At 32.1% G+C, this 26,194-nt stretch overlaps 2 long non-coding RNA genes across 2 annotated transcripts; both read left to right on the forward strand.

Moving 5' to 3' along the window:
- The first annotated feature begins 12,742 nt into the window (after positions 1-12,742).
- On the forward strand, positions 12,743-21,764 carry LOC136273406 (uncharacterized). The gene is made up of 4 exons (XR_010711617.1): positions 12,743-12,935; positions 13,254-13,306; positions 21,026-21,187; positions 21,289-21,764. It is a non-coding gene; the product is annotated as an uncharacterized lncRNA (long non-coding RNA).
- Positions 21,765-21,767: 3 nt separating this feature from the next.
- LOC136273407 (uncharacterized) lies at positions 21,768-23,246 on the forward strand. Its single transcript, XR_010711618.1, has 3 exons — positions 21,768-22,353; positions 22,466-22,500; positions 22,639-23,246. It is a non-coding gene; the product is annotated as an uncharacterized lncRNA (long non-coding RNA).
- Positions 23,247-26,194: the final 2,948 nt, after the last annotated feature.

Consider the following 26,194-nt stretch of genomic DNA (forward strand, 5'->3'; position numbering starts at 1 on the left):
TTTAATTTGAAACCAAAATAGAGTTAAAACTATGATTTTACAAAACATAAGTGTAAACCAGGCGCCACAGGTGAGAAATCTCCTACACATGTCCACCAATGCAAAGAACAATCAAATCATAGTTCTATACCAATATAAAATTATAAAACCTTCAAAACATAGGGTATTCGCTCAAAGCGAATCATTGTGCGGGCAATTATGACACATACCAATGTCCAATGGAAATGTTTGGCATTATGCGAGCAAATTACAGCAGGAAGCTTAATGAGATAACAAACATGGATTTGTCACATGTTATGATTTTGATAATATCAACAGGTGACATTATTACACAAACTCCAGTTTCTCTTCATGATCCTGACTGAACAGCTGTGTATCAAAGGTCACCTCAGAGAGATTTAAAATATTAGATAACTGAAATACCAAAGGGACGCACTTTATTGTGGACGAGTCTGTTTTTGGTAAACACGTTGTTAAACGTATACAATAACACAAGAGGAGTCAAAGAATTTTACGCAATGAAATACGAATGCTGCCTGTAAATAGTATTGATAACTATTCCCAATTAGCACGGACATTTTTTGTACCGTTTACAATGTCTTTATAAAATATTGTGTCTTACCGCTGTAATATAACATTGAAACAAGTATTTTTTAAAAGAATGATCGGCATGTAATATCATTCGTCACAGCTTTGTTGATGTAATGCGAAAGCGTTATGTTACATGCAATAAACATAATTAATAAGATATATCGCACCGATTTGTTGATATCCGAAATAGGAAGACATGAATAAGCTTTGCTTTAAAAGGGGTGCGCAGCTATCTGTACATTTGAGGATAAGAATTTTAGCATTTCTTGAGGTGGCTTGTTTCTGCCTGATTTTTAAATCTTTAAAATAAGTATGAAGCTGCGCAGTTCGACAGCTGTTTTGAGTGATTAAAAAGACATTGTCCTGTTCTTGTATACATTTTTTTCAAAGTACAAACAAAATGACATGTTTGACTTCAGAAGAAGGCAGAAAAAAGCCAGTTCAAGAAATGTTTACATTCCTATCCTCAAATGTACAAGATGGCCGCACATCCCCCTTAAGTAGGCGAATTGTACTTCCTATTAAAGGGACATGGTCACGATTTTGGTCAATTGTTTTTCAGATTTTAATGTTTAAAATGATTTACTAAGGCATTTTTAATAATCGTGACCATGCCCCTTAAATATTCATAAGCATATGTGAAGATAAACGTAATCTAAAACATTATTTATGTAACTGTATAAATGTTTTATACTCTCAGATCAAACGCATTAGAATAACGCTTTTAGTCATTTACATACACGAGGTTGTCATTACATAGTAAATAGTGTAAGGTGCAATGCGCGCGCAAATAGTAACATTTGCCGGATGCCTCATATTGACACAATTTTAAAGAACGCGCTTCGTGTCGATGGCTACTTTATGCGATTGATATTAGTTTAGTTACAGTTTCAAATGCAAATAATAAATCTAAATTAATCAAAATTTATTGTGTACCAATTTAAAACTTTAGTTAGGTATAAAAATGCAATGAAAAATGCTGGGAATATAAAAGAGATACAGCGTGTATAGTTTAACATAACCCTTATAATGAAATATTTCTTCGTAGAATTGTGATTTTACATAAAAAAGTTGCAAATAATTTGGAAATTATTTTAAAACATTTTTAATAATGTTTTTGTCTATGCTATCCAAATTAAAACAATATTGCCCAGTAACGAAAATATATATAGTTCAAGCCCCGATGTGGTCATCTAACGGTGTAGGTTTTCCTCTAAGACTACATTTCCAATGACACTATCATTTAATGAGTCAATGATTTACATCTACTTATCACTACTTATTATCGCTGTAAGATGTTAGACCTCTGGTTGATCAGCAAATAAACTCATTTACTATAAAAGCAGTTCTATAAAAATGAAATATTTTGATTTGGTATATTAACATACAGCGATGATTTTTTGAGAGTGTTCAGGTTAAGACTTATTATAGTCTTTGGGATCAAAAGGATGTAATATTTTCGAAATTAGGAAACTTTCCAGTTTTACAAAAATATACATCGGAAAAACTATTTTTAAAATGCTAATATTTGTGAACGTTAGATTGCTTGGGAGTCTTTAAACTTCTTGTTATAGTCAGAAAGAGAACGTTACACTTTGGAAGAATAACCAGTCTTAACCAACCAATATTTATATAGAAACACTTACGAATATTTTCCGAGGACATATATTTTTTGGCAATTATAATTGCAATGTAATAAAACAAACTTTATAATGTTGCAAGTTTTGGCTCACTGGATCATAGAAACGACAAACTTTCAAAACGGGCAAACTTTTGTACTTTTGCTTATTTTCATATATATATTTTCTTAGAAAGATTGAAAGTTTGAAAATATATGTACTACTTCTTTGATAAGAAGTACTGATATAAACTCAACACTAAAAGTACATTTGGACTAATTAAATCAAATTGGTATGGCGGAAATGTCCAAAGTATGCTTGATGCCTTATCGATTGATAATCACTATATAGATTTATGATTATTGGAACAAACCAGGAAAATATTTAAACTAAAATATTTACTTCAGAAATTAGCCGTTATGTATTACGTGTATATTTCATGGTATTTAATTCCTTTTAATGAAGTTTAACAATGATTCATCAGCCATGGATTATCGCTCTATGCTATTTAAACATTTTTCCGGGTGCATGCCAAACTGCTTCTGATAAAGGTTATTGTAACCTACCAAACAGGTAAGGGGTCCCTTCAAATAGTCTTAAAGAGAGAGAGACGAACCTTAACATGGAATATATATTAACATATAATGTTCAAATATTGACACACCTTTTTGAAAACGGCTTCTGCTTCTCTTCAGAACCCAAAACAAATTAATGTAGTTTCATAGTCTTGAAATACGATTTATGAGTATTTAGATTTTTCAACATTAACATTTTACACATAAATGTACGAGATAAATATTCTTATTAAACTTATGTTCTTCGAACTTACTTTTTTCAGTTTTTCAATAGATTGTTGCACAGGGTTTTACCTAAGCGAAAATAAATGCAAAGGTATGTATCACCTTATATATTTATGTTTATACTTGTATTTGAGATGGCCTGACAATATTTGTTGCTTAGTTTTTTGGGGGGTTATTTTGGATTTTATTTGGTTTTGGGTTGTTGTTGTTTGTTTTGGGGGGTTTTTTTTGGGGGGGGGTGTAAATGAAATATTGATAGTTAACATTGTATTGTAAGATATGTATATGAGAATTCAACAAAAGTTTATTCGGAAAGACGTGGTGATAACGACAATGTTTAAATTCAAAAGTCCAAAGGAAAATTACAAAACAGGAGCAAAGCGAACACGGACATCTTAAAAATATAGAGGTAGGATCAGATGCCATGGAGGAGTGAGCATTCTCTGGTCACACCCGCCATGTGCTTTTTATAGTAATCGGGGAAAACGGAAAAAGTCCGTAGACAATTAGGTGATAAATTATGGTCAAACAATTAGTATGAAAATTTGAAAAACGTCAGTCAGCCTGCAACCCAGTGGACGATTGTATTAGCTGACAAGGTCGTTGTATCGACCATAGAACTTACGAAAAAAATTACTTTAAACAAGACTGTTGATAGTCCTGTTTTATCAGCTTGTTTGTCGGTAGCTTGCCTCGCCTTAGAAACTTTTCATACGAAGAAGTGAAGGGCATTCTGGAAGGTGAAACGTATTATTTAAAACAAACTCATTTTATTATTATTAAATGAACTGTACTGAGGAATTAATGAGGTTGCTTAGAGGTCACGTGATGGTCAGTATTTAGAGGTTTCTCAAGATGTAATGACGTTGATGTTTGGTGTTTAAGCAGTTTGGATTATTTAAGGAGTTTATTACCTATATCAGAACTTTTTATATCCAGTGCAGATTATTGTGTATTGATTGTATGAAGAACGGAAACATTTTGCAGGTCTACCTGTGCAATTAAACGCTGTAAAAGTTAGGAAACGTTTTCCTGAAACTTGATATGATGCCTAACCTAATTCTGGGTGACGAGGCTGGAGCTACACCCAATTCTGGGACATGCAATAATCATGATAATGTAAACGTGACTTTACCCAATTCTGGGTTGAATGATAATGTACCTCATTCTGGGTCTGACATTCTGAATACATCCGATTCTTGATTTAATATTATTTTGACAATGCTATTGTGCAGTCAATTAGTTCTGGATCCAGATATTCCGGGATTACCGTAACGGGAACGATGGCGGCAGCCATACGCGAAGCTTTGCTAGGGACCATTTTGAACCAACAACAAACGTTCTTTAACAATTTAATGTTTGAGATCAAGCAACAGAAATCCAGAACTCCGATTACTGAAAATCGAGTGTAGAGAGTAAACTAGACCTCGGCAAATCAGAATCGGCTGTATCTGACGACGACGATATAGAGGAAATTCGGAGGACATTATCACACTAATCTGATATTCATATAGAATAAGTCGATCTCCTCAAAGTCGAACATATAAATCCAGATAAAGATGAAGACCTCATCAAACAAATTGAACATTTTTACAAACAGGACGAGAAAAGTTCAAGGAAAGATTGGCTAAAATAGTCAACGATAGAAGTTATATTCGTATAAATGATGATGAGAAGGAAGATCAGTTAACTAAACATTACAAGCCTGATAATTGAGAAAATTTACAAGTTCCAAGGGTAAACAAAGGCATCTGGACCTCATTGGGACGAAGATCTCACAAAATTAACAGACACTTGTTTGCAAAGTTTTATATCCATTGTTAGATTTAATGGATTAACTCATGAATACAACCACAAATAAAATCGAGATGAAAACAACAGATGTAAAAAATCACTTAGCCTTAGCTAATGACACCCTCACAATGATGCAAATAGCATTCGCTGATTTATCACAACGCCGTTGCCATTTTCTCAAGCCAGACCTGACCAAAGAATTTAAAACATTGTGTGCTGTGGACAATTCCGTTACCAGCAAACTCGTTTGTGATGATCTTGACAATCATATCAATGAAATCACAGATGCGCGTCAATTAAGCAGAAAAATCGTTCACTCAAATAGAGCGAAGAGAAACAATCGGAAATATATGCCCTTTGATTAACAAAAAACATCTTTATTAAGATCTTGACACAAGCAATTGGTCAACGAAATACGAAGTCGACATTTTTAGACAGGCGCCAACAGCCAAAGATATCCAGGAACCAAAACTAATTACATAAGAAGTAGACCAACATGTAAGTGAGTTACAATATATGATTGGGATTTATTCTGTGGTGATCTAAGATTATTGTGTCCTAAACTTTTTATTTTGTTAGCTTTGTTGTCAGGTCAACGAAGTCAAACATTTCAATTGATAGATAGATATTAGAAATGTACAACTTGATAGTTTTGGTGTAAATATTTATATTGGTGATATTTTGAAACAAACTTGCCCTGAATATCATTTGACACCTCTTGAGTTCAAGTATTTTACAAATGAAACCTTTTGTGCTGTGATGACTTCCCATGTATATATTGAAAGAACAAAAAGATTAAGAAAGAATGAAACTCAATTGTTTATAAGTACAATTAATCCATTCCACAGGATATGTAAACAGACAGTGGCAAATTGGATAAAAAATGTGCTATGTAAATCAGGGATTGGTGTGATACACTTCTCACCTCATAGTACATAAAGTGCAGCAGTCAATGCTGCATAACAGTATAATGTATCAATTCATATCATTTTCAAATCAGCAGACTTGGCATCAGGTTGTGTATTCAGAAAATTTTCTCATAAAGACATTATTACTCATTAAAGTATGGGAGAAAATCTTATAAAAAAGGCTTTAAAAAAGACTTAAGTAATTGTTTTATAATAGAATAGTAGATGGTATGATATTAACTATTGTACATTTGCTGTTGTAAATATTAGATATGTATATATTGAGAATAAGATGTTTTGTTTTTGAATTATTAAATACTTTTGATGAATCTAATATCTCATTGATTCCTCAGTACAGATGGTTTGGTATAATTGAAAATTAAATGAATAGTCTATTGAATATAAAATTTAATGACAATTTTACCAATCAACATCCTATTGAGGGATCAAATGCTTATTCCAATTAATTTTGGTTCCCTCTTTATAAATAACATGAATAAGTCTGAAAATGAAATTTGTAAATTTATAATTACATCAAATGTATAATGTATTTTCTTTGAAGACTGACCATCACGTAAACTCTAAACCTATTTTTTTGTAATCCTCTCAAAATGTATTAAGAATACACACACACACACACATATATATATATATACTGCCACAAAATCGATGGGAAAAGACACTTTGGTGTCATCTTAAATGCTCCAATACTTACATGTATCATTCCCTCAATTGATTACATACTGTAGATCCCTAATCTAACTCGAGGAGATAATTTCCGCGTTAAATCGCGAGAAGCAACCCTCGCTGATTTTAGAATCTCGCTTTTATTTTTCAGACAGTTTTTAACTAAAATTTATTTTTTTTAAATGATGCTCGCTTTTTAATATTCTCGCAATTTTATACAAACCAGCGGAATTGCAGGATTAAGTACTCGCGTAAAAAAGAAATTAACAGTAATACAACCAATCAATGCGTTCAGCATTAAAAATTTGAGAACACTTAATCGATTTGAAATGTTGTTTAAAAGGATTTCACTCCCTTTTGAACCCTATTATGGTTATAGTTATATAAAAGAAATATGCTTGTAGAATGTGAGCCAGGCTTCATTGGTAAGAACTGCTCCTTAATCTGTGAAATAGGATACTTTGGACTTCAATGCAAAGAACTTTGTAACTGCTCCCCGGATAATTATTGTGATCCAAGAAGAGGGTGTTTGTGTAACACAACCAGTGTTAACTGCACAGATCCAGGTAGGATTCCTACTTACAATACGGATGATAAAGAAACACAAGTACATTATTAACATACAAAACGCTTATATTACTTGATTTTCACATGGTATTATTGTTTACTATGCAGTCTTTAATTCGGAGATTGTTTATACCGCTAGTAAAACCCTAAAGGCATCAAAGTAAAGATGATTTATTTTATTAAGATAGTGCCCAAATAGTAAGAAAACTGAAAATAACAAAACACTCTATTACAATTCAATCTCAAATAACAATACCTAAAAAATAACCTTGCAGAATTATGACAGTTATTAGTGACCATACTTTCAAAATGTAAACAAAAATTCCCTACAAAATGAGTAATTTTAACAGGATATATCCCATAAGTATAAAATATAACTTTCTTAACTTTAATGACTTATCAAAATTTAAACAGTGTGCACTCAATATCATGACACAATTTCACAATAAACATTTGACAAACAAAAACATATGTAGGGAAATGCAGAAGTAATAAAGTTTACAGATGTATCAAAGATCCATATACATGTATATATATATATGAAATGTATCAATATATTTAGAATACTTAGTAATGAAACGAATTGACCGCACCCATAAAAATGGAATGACCTGACATCCCTTGGAATGAACTGTTCCAAGGGTATATTAGTCGGCTCTGCCGGCAGCTGAGGCAGTCTGGCTGAGAAGCTCAAAGGCGACGCATTGGAGAAGCCTGCGCAGAAGAAGAAGAGTATTAGGAAGGCAATAGTTAGGAAATTAGAGGTTAGGGCATCTTCGTTAGCCAAGGGTTTTCGGTCCACTTTGCTCCCCATAAACCCTTGGCGGATTTCATTACGAAAACTCGGTGACAAGCTCCGTTTTATGATTGGCTACAGCTGCGAGTAGCTGATCCAATCGCAGTGCTTGTAAATATAAACTTTAAAAGAAAACACAGGTGTGATCTTTCGTAAAACATTCGGTGCTTTTAACATATTAACTTTTGCCTCCCCAACGATGGTCTAACCAGATCGCTTTAAAAACCTATATATTTTACTGGGATTGACCATAGTTCTAAAACCTTGTCAAGGCTCGCGTAATAGCATGGGAAGTAAACATGGCGAATGTAGAAGTTGCCTATCCCGTTCGTATATACGTTCCTGCTTATAGTTATTTCTTTTTAAGGTTCAGTGAGCTCTGTTTTATTTAATTTCTTTGGTCCGCAATATTCACGACAACGATACCTGATTTTATGGCATGAAAGCTTTCATATAAATCTGCGACTTTTTCACTCCCGGTACAGGTCCTTACAAAACACTATGAATAAAATATTCCGTGTTTTCCTTACGTTATAACTTAATTCGTATTTAATAGCATCGTTAATTATGTTCCGATATTCGGTAGTCAACATGTTTTCAAGTTGTATTAATTTCGTAGTGTGTATATAACCAGTTGTTTAATTCGAATAAATTGTAAATATGCAAGGGGCGCAACTCAAGTTGCTCGCTAGATAGCGCCACCACATCACCGAGTTTTCGTAATGAAATCCGCCAAGGGTTTATGGGGAGCAAAGTGGACCGAAAACCCTTGGCTAGCGAAGATGAGGCTAGGGTGGGAATTCGAAAACGTTTCACCAGCAGTATTGGTGTCTGGGGAATTAAGTTGGGAATCAGGACGTAGTAGATCTGCATAAGATTGAGGCACATGGTTCCCAATATTAATAGGAACCCAGTACCGGTAAGTCTGCGGTGCAGTATACCCAGTCTTTAGAATACCTGGTAAAGTCTCTGATAAATCATTTTTATAGAAGCAAATCATAAAAAAAACTCAGGAAGAGTAGAGGAAAATCTTTTTATAATCGGATCAATCAAAATACTCAGAGTATTTTCGGAAAATTATATATCCCTAAAAAAGAACCCTTATATTAATTGTAGTTAGAGAAGCACGTTACAGTAGTTATGTTAAAAGATAGGAAAAAATGTATGAATTGTACAATTATGTACCATAAGTTCATTCCGAATTTTCTCTTATAATTTAAATAGCATGGTGTTATATATTTGAACAAGTAAATAAACTATATTAACAAACTTATAATTATAACAACGTTTCTGTATTATGAAAGAAAAACACAAACCCAGACAAAATTGAAAATTATTCCGGAGACGGAACATTGACAGTGTATAAATCGACACAAGAAATGACAATAAATTCGACCACTATGCAGTCTGTTGAACGTTATTTACACAATAACATCCCTAGAGAACGTTGTTATTGAGGGTATGAACGCATTGAGCATTACGGAAAAAATACATTACCCCATTATATTAATATCATTTGCTTCATTTTTCTTTAACAAATTTGTAAATTATCGTTCTTGTTCTTGTAAATCTGGTGTTACACCGAACTTATTTTATTAGTCATTACAACTACTTGTAACTCTGAGGTCAACCAATGCAGGTTCATGGAGTTCGTGGAGTTCGTGCTCTCATTGAGGTTTCTATTGGTTACTATGTCAACGTTAAACGCTTCACTTTTTCGAGTACCATGAGAACTGGTGCTTGAGAAGCGATGCACCAAATCGAGTGACGAGGAAAAAGTTTAACAACATACTTAGTACATGTTTTGCACGAGAAATTATTTTTTTATATTTCAGTCTATTTATTGCTTTTAAGTTGTGTTATATTTTACCAAAGCAAGGAAATATAAGAAGTTAAATGTATTAGTCCAAAAGGTCTCTTTGAATAACGAGATTATCATGTTTTTTTATTTAATTTAGAATAGAAACTTCATTCAACACGATTGTAAAAGTTTTATTTTTCAAAGTTGCAATCATTAATATTGCAAATACATGGTGTAAAATTGTATATCGTCAGCTCATTAAAGAACATTTTATTATTGCTTAGCCTGGGTGGCCTATTTTTTTGACAACTGTTATTTATATATTCAACACTAGCTGCTGCTGATAGTATAGCAACTCTAAAAGTCGTCCCTTTACTGATAACCGCCATCACCTGTCTAGTTCTCGGCACAATCTGCATCAGGTAAATTTACTTAATATAATTGACCATTTTCACAACATCACAAGTATATTTTAATTGTAATCATTGACAAATTAATTTTGTTAATAAACGGTACATGTTGCATCTTTTAAGAATGCGGTATTCAGAAATGATGAAGAGAAAGAAAGGTAACTATGAACACATTGATACTAATGAAATATAAGTATGAATGGTACATTTGATAACATAACTGTTTTGATTTTTAAAAAATTGCAAATAATTGCAAAATATATCTTATCAACATGTCTTCTTTTAATATTAAGATCTATTTTCCATGCAAAATGTGGCCAACTTTACGGTCAGAAACCATCCTTCAGAAACGGAAGAGGAAAATCCGCACGACGATATTTACGACCATGTAAACCTTAAAGTGCAGTATTCCAACCACTCTATCTGTAACACAGGCAGTACGGTAGATACAGGGGACTCGAGTCTCGGATTGACTAGTGCAGTCCTTTTACAGCCGTACGAAAGTGTAAAAGGTATTCAGAACAAATGGCGTCTACACGACGAGCAGTTTGGTGAAAGTACTGTGGACGAACCTGATGTAGAAACTGTTCACAACAAGACAACAGATAGAGAAGCAGATATATATTCAACACCATGCAAATTCATGACAACGAAACCAATACATCGCTATTCAGAACAAAGACAACAAAGAAATAACAATGAAACTGTGACATTTGAATATCCAAACTCGATTATTGATGCAATCGTTCACGACCCAGAATCACAAACAAAACCAAGTTCCCCTCTAAAGTGGACACAAGATGAAGAAATATATACAAACAATGACATTTTAGCTCATACTAACAACTCTTTAAGACAAAATAGCCCAATGGAAAGCGATGAGTCTGAAGAATACTTTGATGTCAGTTATGAAGGACAGCAAACGGCGTAATAACACAAAAATGAAAAGCTTGACCTTGTTTGTCAAAACCTGGTCCCAAAACGTTAAGTTAGATCAACTGTCCTGCAAGAATTTTTTTTCGTATATCAATACACATAAAATTGTGAAGAATTGTACCTGATTAGATATGTTTTAATTTTCATATTAAATAAGTTTTACTTATTAAAATACATTTGTTAATGTCAAATTTGTTTAAAAGAAGTTAACTCACAATTAAAAATAAGAATTCAGATAAAGTGTTTCAAGTATTAATACTTTTATGACAAGGAATTAATCTTATATATATATTACTTTGATGGAATTTTTGACTAACGAGATTCAGGAAGTCGTCAAATGTTTACACAGAAATATATATTTCTTGAAAATCTTTACGGCAATATGAGGGTAGATTTATTGCAGTTTTATGCAAAATTGTATGAAAAGAAAATTACCTTATATTCAGTGACTTTGTGAAAGCTAGAAATGAGCCATATATTGGATCTAAATGCCTAACATATACATTGAAACACCTAAAATAACTAAATGGATTTACACATTTTTTACTTATTTGCAAAGGAACTATATCATTTTCCAAATCCGTAAAATAAAAAACAAAATCTACATTGATATATAGAAATTGAATATCAAATAGTCATTGTATTGTTACACGATTTGCTACAGTATTTTGTGGCGAGCCCATGGATGAGTCCCCATGCTGCACCCCTCTGTGGATGTACGAGTATGCCGTCATTGTATTCTAAATAAATGTAATAATTTTTAGGACCAATTTCAAATTTTTGAGGGAAAACAACAATAGAACCTAACTGTATTTCCCGTCAAAGAAATATTAATATTCCATTCAAACCAGGGACACCGTAAAATTGCTTCAAAAAAGTAAGGTTCTAAGTTAAAACACGTAATTTAAATAATCAACTCATTTAAATATATGTTCAACTCATCCTTTCTTTGTTTAAATCACAAATAATTAGTACATGATAAAAATACGATTAAATGATGGGGGTTTTTTGTGATTCATGCCAAATACGAAGGTGTCGACATTGCGAAAAAACGCTAGCGGATTAAGTAACTTTTGTTTACAATGATCGCTACCTTCATAACCCGCATGAATCATTAAAAAGCATTTTCTTTTTTATATTTACCTCTATTACTAATAAATAAATTTATTATAAAAAGTAAGTAACTAAATTACGGTTAATGTACTTCAGTACGTTCGCTAAGTGAAACAGATAAATTGTCTTCTATCTAAATCTAGTCTGACATCATCATGATTATTTTGTGCAGTCCGTGATTTTTCTTAAGTCGCTGTAGCTTGGCATGTACATGTCATTCCTATCAGATTCCTGATATTATCAGCCTTTGTAGATTTCGACCCATCGATAAACGAGGCTAGTTGATTTTAGTCTGGCTGTTTCTATAGAGCTATGAATTACATTTTATATATATATATATATATATATATATATATATATATATATATATATATATATATATATATATATATATATATATATATATATATATATATATATATATACAGTGTCCGGTAATATATATTAAAATAAAAAATAACAACACTAATCGCAAAACGTAAGCGCTTTCATTTCTTCCTCAGACGTTTCACAATACATTTAAAAATAAGTGACGTTAAAATTATAATATAATATAATATTTACATGTTTAGAATTATACATTCATTCTTTACACTGAAAGTTAATTCTGTATAATCAAATCCAGTTCATACTGTTCATAGGGAAATGGAAATGTAGGCTTATCATTACATTGCAAAAAAAGGAGAGAAAAAACAAACGATGCATTAAAATTAGATTTATGATTACTGGAACAAAACAGGAAGCATTGTAACTGCAATTTTTATTTGAAGTTGAGCACTTGTGAATAAAGTATAATTTTCATAACAATTAGAATGATACATCAGCAATGGATAGCCGTTCAATGTTTCTTAATCATATTCCCGGCTGCTTGTCTTACCGTTCGAGATCCTGGCAATTGTACGCTACCAAACAGGTAAGCTGTGTCTTAGAATAGTCTTAAAGACAGTAAAATTAGGATAGGATAAAAAAAATTACAACACATTATTTTTACTTATTTTTGCATATGTCGGTCTGTAGCAATTTTTCCCTTCGTTTTAAATGGTAAACTATTTTGAAAACATAAAAAAAATTAAATATATATTACCAATGTTTGGTTTTGAAATCGGACTTAAGAGTGTGTTAACATCATTTATCATTAAACAAAATGTATATAATTTTTTAAAAAGAAATACTTGTATCAAAATAATACAAAATAATACAAAATAATACTTTCTAAAACTTTAATTTTCAGTTTTTCCGTTAAATGTTGCCCAGGTTATTTTCAAAATGAAAATAAATGTAAAGGTATGTATGGCCTACTTAGTATATAGTGATTTCTTCATGCATACATTTGACGTAAGCTGCAAAATTTGCTTTTACAAAAATAAGATTTAAAAGTTAGTATACAATGTCATTGTGAACTCCACAAAAGATAAGTAGGAAATGAGAGGCATTCTATAATAGGAAACGTCCTGTTAAACGAGGTACCAGATGAATTGTTAGCACTGCGCCAGTTTCCCTCATGTTACCGATTTTATGATTAGTCATCAATGTTGCTGACTTGTTAAGTTAGGATGAAACTTCAAATGCGCTAGCGAATGAATTCGAATGAGTGATTATATTTATTGCATTCAAAAGGATATGTTTTACTCTTTATCTAAGAATTGATATCCAAATGGCTTACTTTCTTAGCTTTTTAAAACGCTAACATTGTATGGACGTTTTAAAAAACTATGTGGTTTTGCAACGCTACTATGAAACAAGAGGCTTAATAATTAGTGTATGCTACTTTTTGTTGGCATGGGCACAATTACGTAAAAATGTTATCGATAAACAATTGATTATTTAGTGACATTCTGTCCAAATAGTTTTATATTTTCAGAAGAGGTATAATTCCCATTTTTATAAAAAAAAATTGAAGTAATCACTTATTAATTGATTACATGTAACAAAGTAATCGATTACAGGACAAACATGGGTATAACAGATTAAAGACAGAATTCCACTTAGTTTAAGTTTGGTAAAATATTGACCTTGTACCTTTCGCTATCGTAATAACTCTGTTGTTTTTGATTTCTTTGAATTTGAATTTGATGAAGATATTCTTGGCAATTTGCAAAGACGTTTGAGAGAATCTTCCTTAATTATTTGAATCATATTATAATAGATTCTTATTGGGTGTATTTGAATTGTTATCTAAACATAAGGATGGTCATACCTCATAAACTGCATTGTGGATTTCTTAACTTAACAGGACAAACACACTTAGTGACACTAACACAACCTATTGTCTATTCCTATTGCAAAACAAAAAATATAAATAATATTCTCTCTCTCTCTCTCTCTCTCTCTCTCTCTCTCTCTCTCTCTCTCTCTCTCTCTCTCTCTCTCTCTCTCTCTCTCTCCAATGGTATATCATCAGGAACACATTAGGTTAAATTAATTTAGAAATCTGCAAGGAAGTATGAAATAGTGTGACCCGCTGAATATTTACTCATTTTCCACAATATTTATATTTATTAAGTGAAAAATCAAAATAAATGAATATAAATACTTTAAATCCATGAATTATAATATGAACATCACTGGCGTATTTTTTCATACCAAATGTGCATTACAATATATTAATGTGAAAAGTAATAGGAAGTAATAAAAAAAAAATAAGTATAATTACACTGAAAAGTTTAGATGTCGTTGATAACCGATGATCTCTAATTACAGAATATTTACATTTTCAACTCTCGTTGTCTGTGATAACATTTAACATTAATTTCGAACCCTCAAACCCATTAACTTTATAAAACATTAGTGACACAAAATGCGCGTGTCTTATCCAATTACCGAAAAACTGTGTTGTCTGCGCCGCGTATCTATACATAGCATGTGTAACATGAAAAACTAGATGCTGTCATTAGACAGTAATACCCGCACCATGTGTTTGCCCCTAAATAACACTGTTTTGTACCAGTTTAATTAAAAATGAAGGCTACATGCAAACTCCGGTAATACATTTAAAAATTATAATTTTCATAACTGAAGGATGAGATCCCTGCCCATATGATAATACACATCGTGACATGAGCAGCACTTTATGTGCAATTTGGGGTAGAACTGTTTGCAGTGAATTTTCAGTTAATCAATAATCTTAACATTTTATGTCATAGGAAGTATAATGGTCTATATAATTATTACAAACAAAATTAAAAATTAAATTATGCCCCCTCCCCGTGGCGGTTGCCGGTTTTAGATTTGCTTCTGTGTGCCTACATGTACATCATCGTGTTCACAGATTTAGAGAAGGGGTGGGAGTGAGGGGTCCAGACCCCCCCTCCCCATGAAAATTCGTAAATTACCAAAAATACACCTTGGACCCCAATGCTCTTACAGACATGTAAAAGCTCTAACCCATTGCGATTCAATGTTAGGTAACATTATTTGGGGGGGGGGGGGTAAATATTTAATCAATATTCAACATACTTTATTGTTTATCTCAATAGGAAGTATACATGTACATCACAATATGCAGGTGTCCTGCACCACCTTAAAGCTGTTATTTACCTAATAAAATAGTGCAAGTGGATTTGAAGAATAGGTCATAAAAATACATGCATGTTACAAATGACTGATCTTTGTCTGAAGTTACGTACACAACACAGGTTTGCATGTCTCATTAGCGGGTACTAGTTTTACCAAGCTCTTTGATTAGATGGGTTCACATGTATACATACATGGGTGTTGCTAAAACGCGGAACGGAAAACGGAACGGAAGGAAAACGGAAAATCTTATCTAATGTTATTTACCTCATAGATTTGTTAAGTATGCTAAAACGATATACTTTATGTACCTTTTTAATTTTTTTTGAAAGATTAGCAATATTAGATTATTTATTCAAGAATATTTATTTCCTCAAAATTAACAGTACATGCATTGACCACTATATTCTGTCCCAAAATATCATCGATTCACTTTTTGCTGTATATTTATATATACCTCAGGGTTCAAGCGATTCTCTTTTAGAAGCATTAAACATTCTCATTATTCTTTCTTTAAAAAGTCCTCTCTAGCTTATCAGCTGGTATAAATACACGGCTAAAAATAAAGAAGTCTACGGGGTTTTGCATTTTAACAGACCCGGATGATAGTGTTGAAAAATTGTGCAATGTCTTCTGAGTGACTTCCAAATGGAGAAAAGATGTCAACATTTTCCATTATAAATCGTCCAAATGTGCTGCATGAATATTTTGGGATCGACAGACTATAGTCCCAATATAAAATCGGAAAATCAAACCAGGCAACGTCTAGAGCTCTCTATTCGGATCATATGTATATAGCTGCTGGAATAAACAACTGCATGCTTTGTAATGCAAACATAAACAAAATTGCATTGCTAAAAATACTAGTTTCACAAATTACTAGTTTCAAAAATTACCGGGTATTTTAATGTTTACTGTATTTTAATTTTTAATGTCGTCAGTCCTACGGTTTTTTTTCTTCCATCTCAATGATACTGTATCATCTGTATGATAAAAGATCGTCTAGAACACCGAAAATTCAATTTTGATGTAAGTATATACATGTACATCATATTTGAAAATAATATAAAAATACTCAAAACACGCATAAAACGCTTTCACTAACTGCGTATGTTACGCTAATATGCCAGCAATACCATATAAGAGAAATAAGTAAAGAGTTATAGCTAATTTGCTCGTTTAATCATGTTAATGTTTCACAATTCGTATACATTTGATTTTTCCGTTTCGCACTCAACTAAAGCCGAATAAATACAATGCTATAATTGATAGACATTCATATGAATATTAATAAGATAGCAACATGTTGATAATCATTCATTAGATATAAATAAAAGATACAAAGTAAATCGTTTCTGGCCAGTCTATACCCTTTTTAAGCGATAAACGTGATGATATTTTCCATTCCGTTCCGTTTCCCGTTCCGCGTTTTAGCAACACCCATACATACATGTCTGTGTTTTCCGTATGCAGAAAAGGATTACGGTAGTTAAGATCAGCTAAAGGAATTCATTATTGTGTTTTAATTGGATTATCATTATGATGTTGACCAATTTAGGTAAGCATAATACATGTAGTAGCAGTAGCACAATATAATGAGATGCCAGCATGGGATTCCTGCCAGCATACATACACATGTATATAAGTTCTACTTTCACTTTCTAAATGTAATCTCCCTTTGACAGCATACTGTATCATCATCTTTTAATATTTAAATAAGCTTATCATCGTTACCTATCCTATCGCATTTGTAAAGTTTCTGTCATTTTAGTTGCAAAAGTTATTTTTTTCATTTGTCAGACTGCATGCACTGTTGAGTTGACCCCATATTGACCCTAGTATAAACAATTTCTTATTAAATTTGTGTATTACATATGTAAGTAAGTGTAGACACTTATATTTTTTATAATAGGAAGGAAGGAGTATTTCTTTCTTAATGTATTATAATGCATCAAATACAATGTAGGTCATGACCTTATGGGACTGTTCTGACCCCACGAAACAGGAAAATACAAAATATCTTCTAAAGTCATTATGATGCATCAACTGGTGTAAAGTACATTAATGACCATCAGGTGTTGTCTTTAACCCATATTGACCCTTTATAAACAATTTCTTATTAAATTTGTGTATTACATATGTAAGTAAGTGTAGACACTTATATTTTTTATAATAGGAAGGAAGGAGTATTTCTTTCTTACAGATGATTGATCTATATCTGGGTTCTTAAATTGAATCATATATCATGTACATATTATATTATTGTTTCTCTGTTCAAGGCATTTAAGATGGTATGTAGGTCATGATCCCAAGTGCTCTTCCTGAAATTATCAAATATCATAAAAACCATTGAGATCCCCACCTTAATCCAAAGATATTATTCTTCCTTAGGTCATACAGGCGCATCAGATCATTATGCCATGTAAGTCATGACCCTAAGGGGTCATCCTGGCCCCCTTAGAATCAGAAATTGTCAATTATCTTTAAATTATTGATGTTTGATGATCCTATCTCTATTTAATCTTTATTAATTATCAAGTCTCCTGAATGAAGTTTGGAGACTTATTGTTTTTGTATGGTTCTTAATACATGTATTATTATTCTTCATCTTCTTTTTCTTCTTTCCCGCTCTGAACTTGTTTCTTAGAGATGGCTGAACATAATTGTACAAAACTCTAGGATATGATAGGCCTGCAAATCTAGTTGTGCACCCTGGTTAGATTTTTCTCATTTTGGGTGAGACAACCACTTTTCGGGGGAGGGGGGTGTCAAAAGGGTGTGGGGTCTAACATTGAACCTTGTAGGAAGAATCGTAGACTCTATTGTAAATGGTAACTTGAAAACGGACAAAGATAATAATATAGGGTTTTCATAATCATATATTGGCTGTTACTGGCAATATATAGGGTTTATTAGATCTGACCCCTGGGGTCATCCCCACCCCCCAGGAATTTGAAATTACTATATATCTCAGAAACTGTTATAATCATGACCCCTAAACCATATATATTCATGTTTCTGAGGTCAAGGGGCATCAAATGTTATGTAGGTCATGGGCCCTGTGGGTGGTCCTGACCCCCTCAAACCGCAAGTCCCTTAATATCTTCAAAACAGTTGAGATCCCCACCCTTAAACCATATATATTCTTGTTCCTTGTGTCAAGGGGCATCAAACGGTATGTAGGTCATGGGCCCTGGGGGTGGTCATGACCCCCCTTGAACAGGAAGTGCACGAATATCTCGAAAACGGTTGAGATCCCCACCCCTAAACCATATATATTCTTGATCCTTAAAGGGCATCAAAAGGTATGTACCGGTAGGTAATGGGCCTCAGGGTTAAATTTAATTTTTCAAAACCGTTATGCACATCTATGGAACAGTTCCTATCATATCCCAAGATATGATGTGTCTATCCATTAAATCATAAAAGGATTTCTAGGATCTATTCTTTTTTGAAGTGATAAACATCATTTTTCTACTACTTTTTGACTCCCTGGATGAAATTTAAATTTTTAAAACTTTACTGCACATCTATAGAACAGTTCCTATCATATCCCAAGATATGATTGTCTATCCATTAAATCATAAGAGGAGCTCTTGGATCTATGGTTTTTTTTAGTGATAAACGTCAATTTTCTGCTACTATTTAACTCCCTGGATGAAATTTAAATTTTTAAAACCTTATTGCACATCTATAGGACAGCCCCAATTATATCCCAAGAGATGACATAGCTACTCCAAAAGTTGTAAGAGGAGTTCTGGGAACCATATTTTTTTGGCAAAAAAACGTCATTTTTTGTTGCCCACTGATCCCCTTAATAAAAAAAAAATTCTGGAACCTGATCACGCCTCAATATGACACCCCCAATCATATTCTAGAAGATCATTTGGCTACTGCCAAAAAAAGTGACGTTTTTGAAACCAGTTTTTTTGTAAAAAAAAACGTCATTTTTCAGCCATTTATTGACCCCCAGAACAAAATTGAAAATTCCAAAACCTTATTGCGCATCTATAGGATACCCTAAAACATATTCCAAAAGATGATTTGTCTACTGTTGAAAATGTAGGAGGAGTTCGAGGAAGAAGGTTTTTTGTGAAAAAACTTCATTTTTTACTACTTATTTGACCCCTGGGACTAACAGAGAATTTTTGAAACCTTTTTACAAAACAACATGATAGCCCGAATCAAACTCCAAGAGTTCAGTTTGCTGGTTTATAAGATGTAAGAGCAGTTTGAGAAAGTAAAACGTGACAGACGGACGGACGGACGGAACAGGGTAACAACAATATACCCGAACTTTCTTTAGAAAGTGCGGGTATAATAATGATTTTTAAAGTAATGTTGTTTTAAAATTTACAAATTGGAAATAATATAAATATAAGTAATAAGGGATTATTCTTTGCATATTATGATGAGCTTTATGATAGATTTGACCAAGCTCCGACCGACATTATCACCTCAGAATATTCAAAGAATGATTCCTTGTTCCTTAATTACTGTCGATTGCTTCAAAAATGAGCAATCATCACAATTACCCCATGTCTACCCCCTTGAAGCTTTGCGGAGAGAGAGAGAGAGAGAGAGAGAGAGAGAGAGAGAGAGAGAGAGAGAGAGAGAGAGAGAGAGAGAGAGAGAGAGAGAGAGAGAGAGAGTGGCTCAGCAAGAAATATTAAGAAAATAATATAAATTTATAAAAGTGACAATATGGTAAAATCGGTGTTTCGTAAGCATTTTAAAAACGTTTTCAACAAACTTAAAGAATCTTTAAAAATATGATTTTTTGATTACATATTGAGTAAAGAATAAAATTAGTAGTATATATAAGTTTACAATAATTTTTGTAATTCAGAAACAAAAATGGTTCGTGGAAGTTCTTCTGCAAATGTGTTAATGTGTTTCTTGTACAATACTTGAAGTAACATACATAGCATGCGATAAACACAAGATATATACAAATATTTTATTTGGAAATGTCACAGCAATTGCTAATAATATCAAGGCAAAACAATTATATTTCCTGATAACACTAGAGGTTACAAAACATCAACAACACAAAAACAAAAATCTTTATTTGTCTTCAATCCAGTGATAGAAAAGCAATACTTACAATCGGGTCCTTTTAAATTATTTGATTAATCGTGCTTTAAATTTCAAGTATTTTGAAATTCAAACTAAAGATTGTTTTTTTCATCAGGAGAGTTAAAAAGAAAATGAATATGATCGGAGTTTTAATACATTGACACTGCCATATAGTTCATTTTTTGTGTGTCATTTCAAATGAATCAATTTGAAGCTATTTGATTAGAAAAATCATCGGGTATACACATTATGATTAGATCAAATAAAATACATCAATTGATAAGTTTTAAGAAACATTTAAGATGTGTTAAATCCTTTATCCATTGGCGTTGTTATTATAATTTCAAAGAAATCCGGTCCCTTTTGAATCTTATCAGATAAGATTGAACAGTACAAAATATTTGATTGTAGAGTGTGAACCAGGCTACTTTGGTGAGAACTGCTCAATGACCTGTCCACCTAATCACTATGGTCGTCAGTGCAGAGAACAGTGTGACTGCTCCCCGGACATGTATTGTGACCAGATAAGAGGATGCTTGTGTAACACAACCAGTGTTAACTGTACAGATCCAGGTAGAATTCCATCTTATAATGAAACACAATAATTTAAATGCCAAACCATGTCCGTTTTAACGATTACATCATGCATCTTTACTTTTGATTATTGTTCTCAGGGCATGATTTAACACAGGAAATGACAATATATTCAACATCTATGCAATCTGTTAAACGTGAGTATCATTCACACAAAAGCATACATTGAGGGTATGAACATAGTGAGCATTACAGCAAAAATTTAAAAACAACGAAATTTTAACCCAACAAAATATGTGATTCTACAAAATAACCCGCTTTAGCCCACATGAGAGACCCACAAAAAGTTGTCAATACTAATATCAGTTGTTTCCTTTTTCCATGAGAAGTGAGTGAAAAAAAGTACATGTTACACAAAACTACAATTAACATAACTACTGTAGTAGCACATATTTTCGTTGGGTTCAAGTTTCGTTCTTTTAAACCAAACACAATTTTGCTGGCATTTAATTTTTGTCATATTGTAATTCCTTAAATGTATCAACTTTGTATTTTTATAATACTTCGGTTAAAATTCGTCATGAATTTAAACAAGTTTAAATACCTATTTAGCATTACTAATACCAGTTAACTTAATATAAGTGTAACATCAGATAATTTTAAAATAATTTAGAAGCGTTCCTCTAAGTACGATTCATGTAAAGTCTTGTTCATTTCTGGGTCATAAACTCATCATATAATGAAAAAAGTCCGAAGAAATCAGTTTTAAATATCGACAATTCTATCTTTATAAAGAACTAATCGTCTGAAGGAAATTAATGTCTGAAAATTGCCAAAAATGGTAAGTCCTCATAATAAGAATAACTTATTTGTTAATGGCAAATCCTATTTGAAATTTGAAATTATCATGTACATGTGTATATTTTTTACTTAATCTTAAACAGAGACTTTATTTAACCCGATTGTTTAGTTTTATCATTTAATTGCAATCATGAATATTGCAAAAAGATGGTGTTACATTCTATGATCTAAACTAATTAAAAACACATTTTACTAAGGTTTCGCCTGGGTGGCGTATTTCTTGATTGACAACTTTTATTTTAAATATTCAAACTAGCTGCTGCTGATAGTATAAAATCTCATTTGGTCGTCACCTCATTGATACCTGTCATCGCCTGTCTGGTTTTCGGCACAGTCTGTATCAGGTAAACTAACAATATAATAGACCTTTTTGAAAACATCATACTTATAATATACGGATTGTAATCATCGGTAAATGAATTTTGTTTATAAACGGTACATTTTGTGTCTTTTAAGAATATGGTATTCTCAAATGATGAAGAGAAATAAAGGTAACAATGAACACAATGATATTAATGGCATATAATGTATGAAAGGTAAATTTAATAACATGACTTTTTAATATACAAAGATGCAAATAATTACAAAATATGTCATTTCTTGTCAAACTGTCTTCTTTTTGTGTGTAGATCTATTTTCCATCCAAAATGTGGCCCACTTTTCGGTCAGAAACCATCGTTCAGAAACGGAAGAGCAAAATCCAAACGACGATATTTACGACCATGTAAACCTAAGAGTGGAGCAATCCAGCCACTCTATCTATAACGCAGGCATTACGGCAGGTACAGGGGACTCGAGTCTCGGATTGACTAGTGCTGTCCTTTTACAGCAGTACCAAAGTGTAAAAGGTATTCAGAACAAATGGCGTCTACACGACGAACGGTTTGGTGAAAGTACTGTGGACGAACCTGATGTAGAAACTGTTGACAACAAGACAACGGATAGAGAAGCAGATATATATTCAACACCATGCAAATTCATGACAAAGAAACCAATACATCGCTATTCAGAACAAAGACAACAAGGAAAAAGCAATGAAACTGTGACATTCGAATACCCAAACTCGATTATTGATACAATCGTTCACGAGCCAGAATCACGAACAAAACAGTTTGATGAAAGTATTGTGGCCGAACCTGACGTAGAAACTGTTGACAACAAGACAGCAGATCGACAGACAGATATTTATTCCACACCGTGCAAACGCATGACAAAGAAACCTTTTTATCGCTATTCAGAACAATTAGATATGTTTTAATTTATATATTAGATAAGTTTTACTAATTAAAATGCATTTTTTTATTTCAGTTTTGTTTAATAAAAGTCAAAACACATTAACGAGATATCATTTTTATTTTATTCTATTTTATCTCTGTAAGATATGATACTTATTTGCATATTTGCATGATGCTGTGCGAAAATAAGCGAAAATATGCGACATTTACAATATATGTTGACTTGTACAGATGAGAAAAGAATTCATAATGTTAAGTAAAACAGTGAGTTTAAACCAAAGCACTCTATAAATGACAAATAAAATTAATGATGAAGTCGAGTAAAATTTCATATCTGTAGATTAAACACATACTAGTAAGTGGCACTTGTAACGATATCCTCTCCCAAATTGCTTTTCGGTATTAGAGCCAAAACAGTTAAACTGAAAAGCTTTGAAATATTTGGGAATCAACATAATTCAGCATTATATCATGTGTATAAGATAATATTTACAAGTGGTATAATTGGAAACGTTGTGTTAAGGATAATATAAACAGATGAGATAATAAGAAACGTTGTCTTTTGATGATTCTGTCTAGCAAGCACCTGTCCCTTAAGTCGTCTGTCTAAACACTGTTAAAAACTTAATCTTGTTTAAAGTATGTTCTATTGTTTAAATTCTTCATTCATATTGATTAATTACTCTACTGTCATTTAGAACGAGAAGGGGGTAAGCAAAGATGCATTCTATTTAACGGTATTTCATTCAAATTGAATGCTAATAGAAGGTTTCCTGTCCAGTTCTCTCATTATGTCTATTCTAATTTAAACACTTTTTTTTTTTACATTACTTGTATTTTGTAGATGTACATGCTTTCGGTACAATTTAGTAAATATATGAGGGATAAAAATTGGACATTGGACAAAGAGAAACCTAGAGAGGTCTGTTTTCCTTAAAAGGTTGATGGTCAAGAAATTAACAATCAGATCTTCTGGAACTTTAAAATATGAACTGTTATGCTAAAAATTATGATGTGTAAGAAATAAAAAAACCATATAACTTACCTTTTAAATTTGGGTATTTTCCTTCATTCTGATACGGACCTCTTCATAGAAAATAGATCAATACAGTCTAAAAATGGCCAGAACCATCAGTCCGCTGACGATTGTTGAAGAAAAACTTTGAACCTTTGAAAGAGTGGTTGAAAATTTTTGGAAAATCCGTCTATTCTAATTGTTTCAGTTGATGTATTGGTACTATATGAGTTATCAGCTTAAATTTACGGGGTTTTTTTTATTGTAACTTATTTAAATATCTGAAAATATCTGCATGGATATTGATAGTGTAAATCATTGACTCTTACTTACTGTTAAGTTTATTTAATTGTAAAACATTGTACACCTATTTCAAATGATCTTTAGAACACCCGATCCTCGCTGACTTATAACGAATCATTTGACCAGTTTTGACAACATGTTAATAAAGTTAAAAAAAATCAAAGCATGTAATATATTTAAATAATTCACTCATATTGATTTCATAATAAAACAAACTGCATGATATATAGTATTGTATTTATGTTTACTGTTGTTACTGCATCAAACATTACTCCGGTACCAAGTGATTCATTTTTCCAACTTGTATTGGTGTACACTACGTGTTTTAAATGCTTCACAGTTCCCATCCTGTAGACTATGGTTAATTTCCTTCATTTTTTTTGGGGGGGGGGGGCTGTTGGTTTATGCAAAATTGAAAGCAAACTTTTTACCGGGTTACAAGCTAAAAGAGTCATCTTATATATTTATCATATTAAGTCATTCCCCCAGCGCTGAAAGTGAAAGTATGTAAATTAGATATTGGTTTCTACTTTTATATTGATCGCATATCCTTACGCCATACAGTAAATACTTTTCTTTACTCGAAGCAGATAACAGAGATATCTCGGATAAACATGTTCGAGATACCTGAACTCGTGATATAGCCGATAACTGGCCCTAACTGATAAATGGTCCTTCCTGATAATAGTTCCCAATCCAGTATAGTCATTTTGTACACGAGGGCTAAAATGTAAACATGTTTGAACTGTTTTGTTTCTTCCAAAACCTGACCAAAACTGTTACAAAAAATACAAAAGCAATAAATGTTTCTATAGAATTGAGTGTACATGAAATTATTTTTTATCGAGTATAGTTATTCCACGGACCTTTTTTGTAGCTTCATGATTTTCCACCATCTGAAAATACTTGGATTGATATTAGATTTTCTTTCAAAGAGTACTGTCATAAGAGAATTTTTTATTTTATATTTTAGTTGTGTTGAATGTTTGTTTTTTTTATGTCAGTATATATATATGCAAGATACTGAAACATGACATATTCATCGTGAAGATGTTTGTAAAATATATGAAAGCGAGTTTAGTTCTTCTTTATCGATGATTTTTACATTACATCAGGAATTTTTTAAGCCATCGGTATTTCCGCGTGAAACGTTTAATTAAATATCTTCTTGTATATGACGAAAACATGTGACACAATAAGATAAACGTTCATTGTATAGTAATAATCTTGTTCTACCAAGCAAATAAACTATAAGTCCCATGTATAAACACTGTAATTAACATTACAGGCCCTTTTCTCTTAACTTAATCAGTAATGTCCTTTGAAAGCAAATTTATTGAGATTCACCGTTTGATTGTCAACACTATTTATGTTTCAAAGTAGTTCTTTCAAGAAATGTTTGATACTTACTCTAATTTCTGTATTCGATTTAGAATTAATAACAACATTTTTGTAACTATAAGATGCAATTATCATAATTATAATTAGGACAAAACTTCCAAAGAACAAGTATTTGAACTTCCGGACTAGATCAACTCTCTTTCGAAGAAAATCAAAGTTCTTTTTGAAGATACATATCTCAGAATTTTATAATCATGACGACAATTGAACAAAATATGATTATTTAAATCA

Source organism: Magallana gigas, chromosome 3, assembly GCF_963853765.1.
Source record: "Magallana gigas chromosome 3, xbMagGiga1.1, whole genome shotgun sequence".
In the NCBI taxonomy this organism is placed as follows: Eukaryota; Metazoa; Mollusca; class Bivalvia; order Ostreida; family Ostreidae; genus Magallana; species Magallana gigas.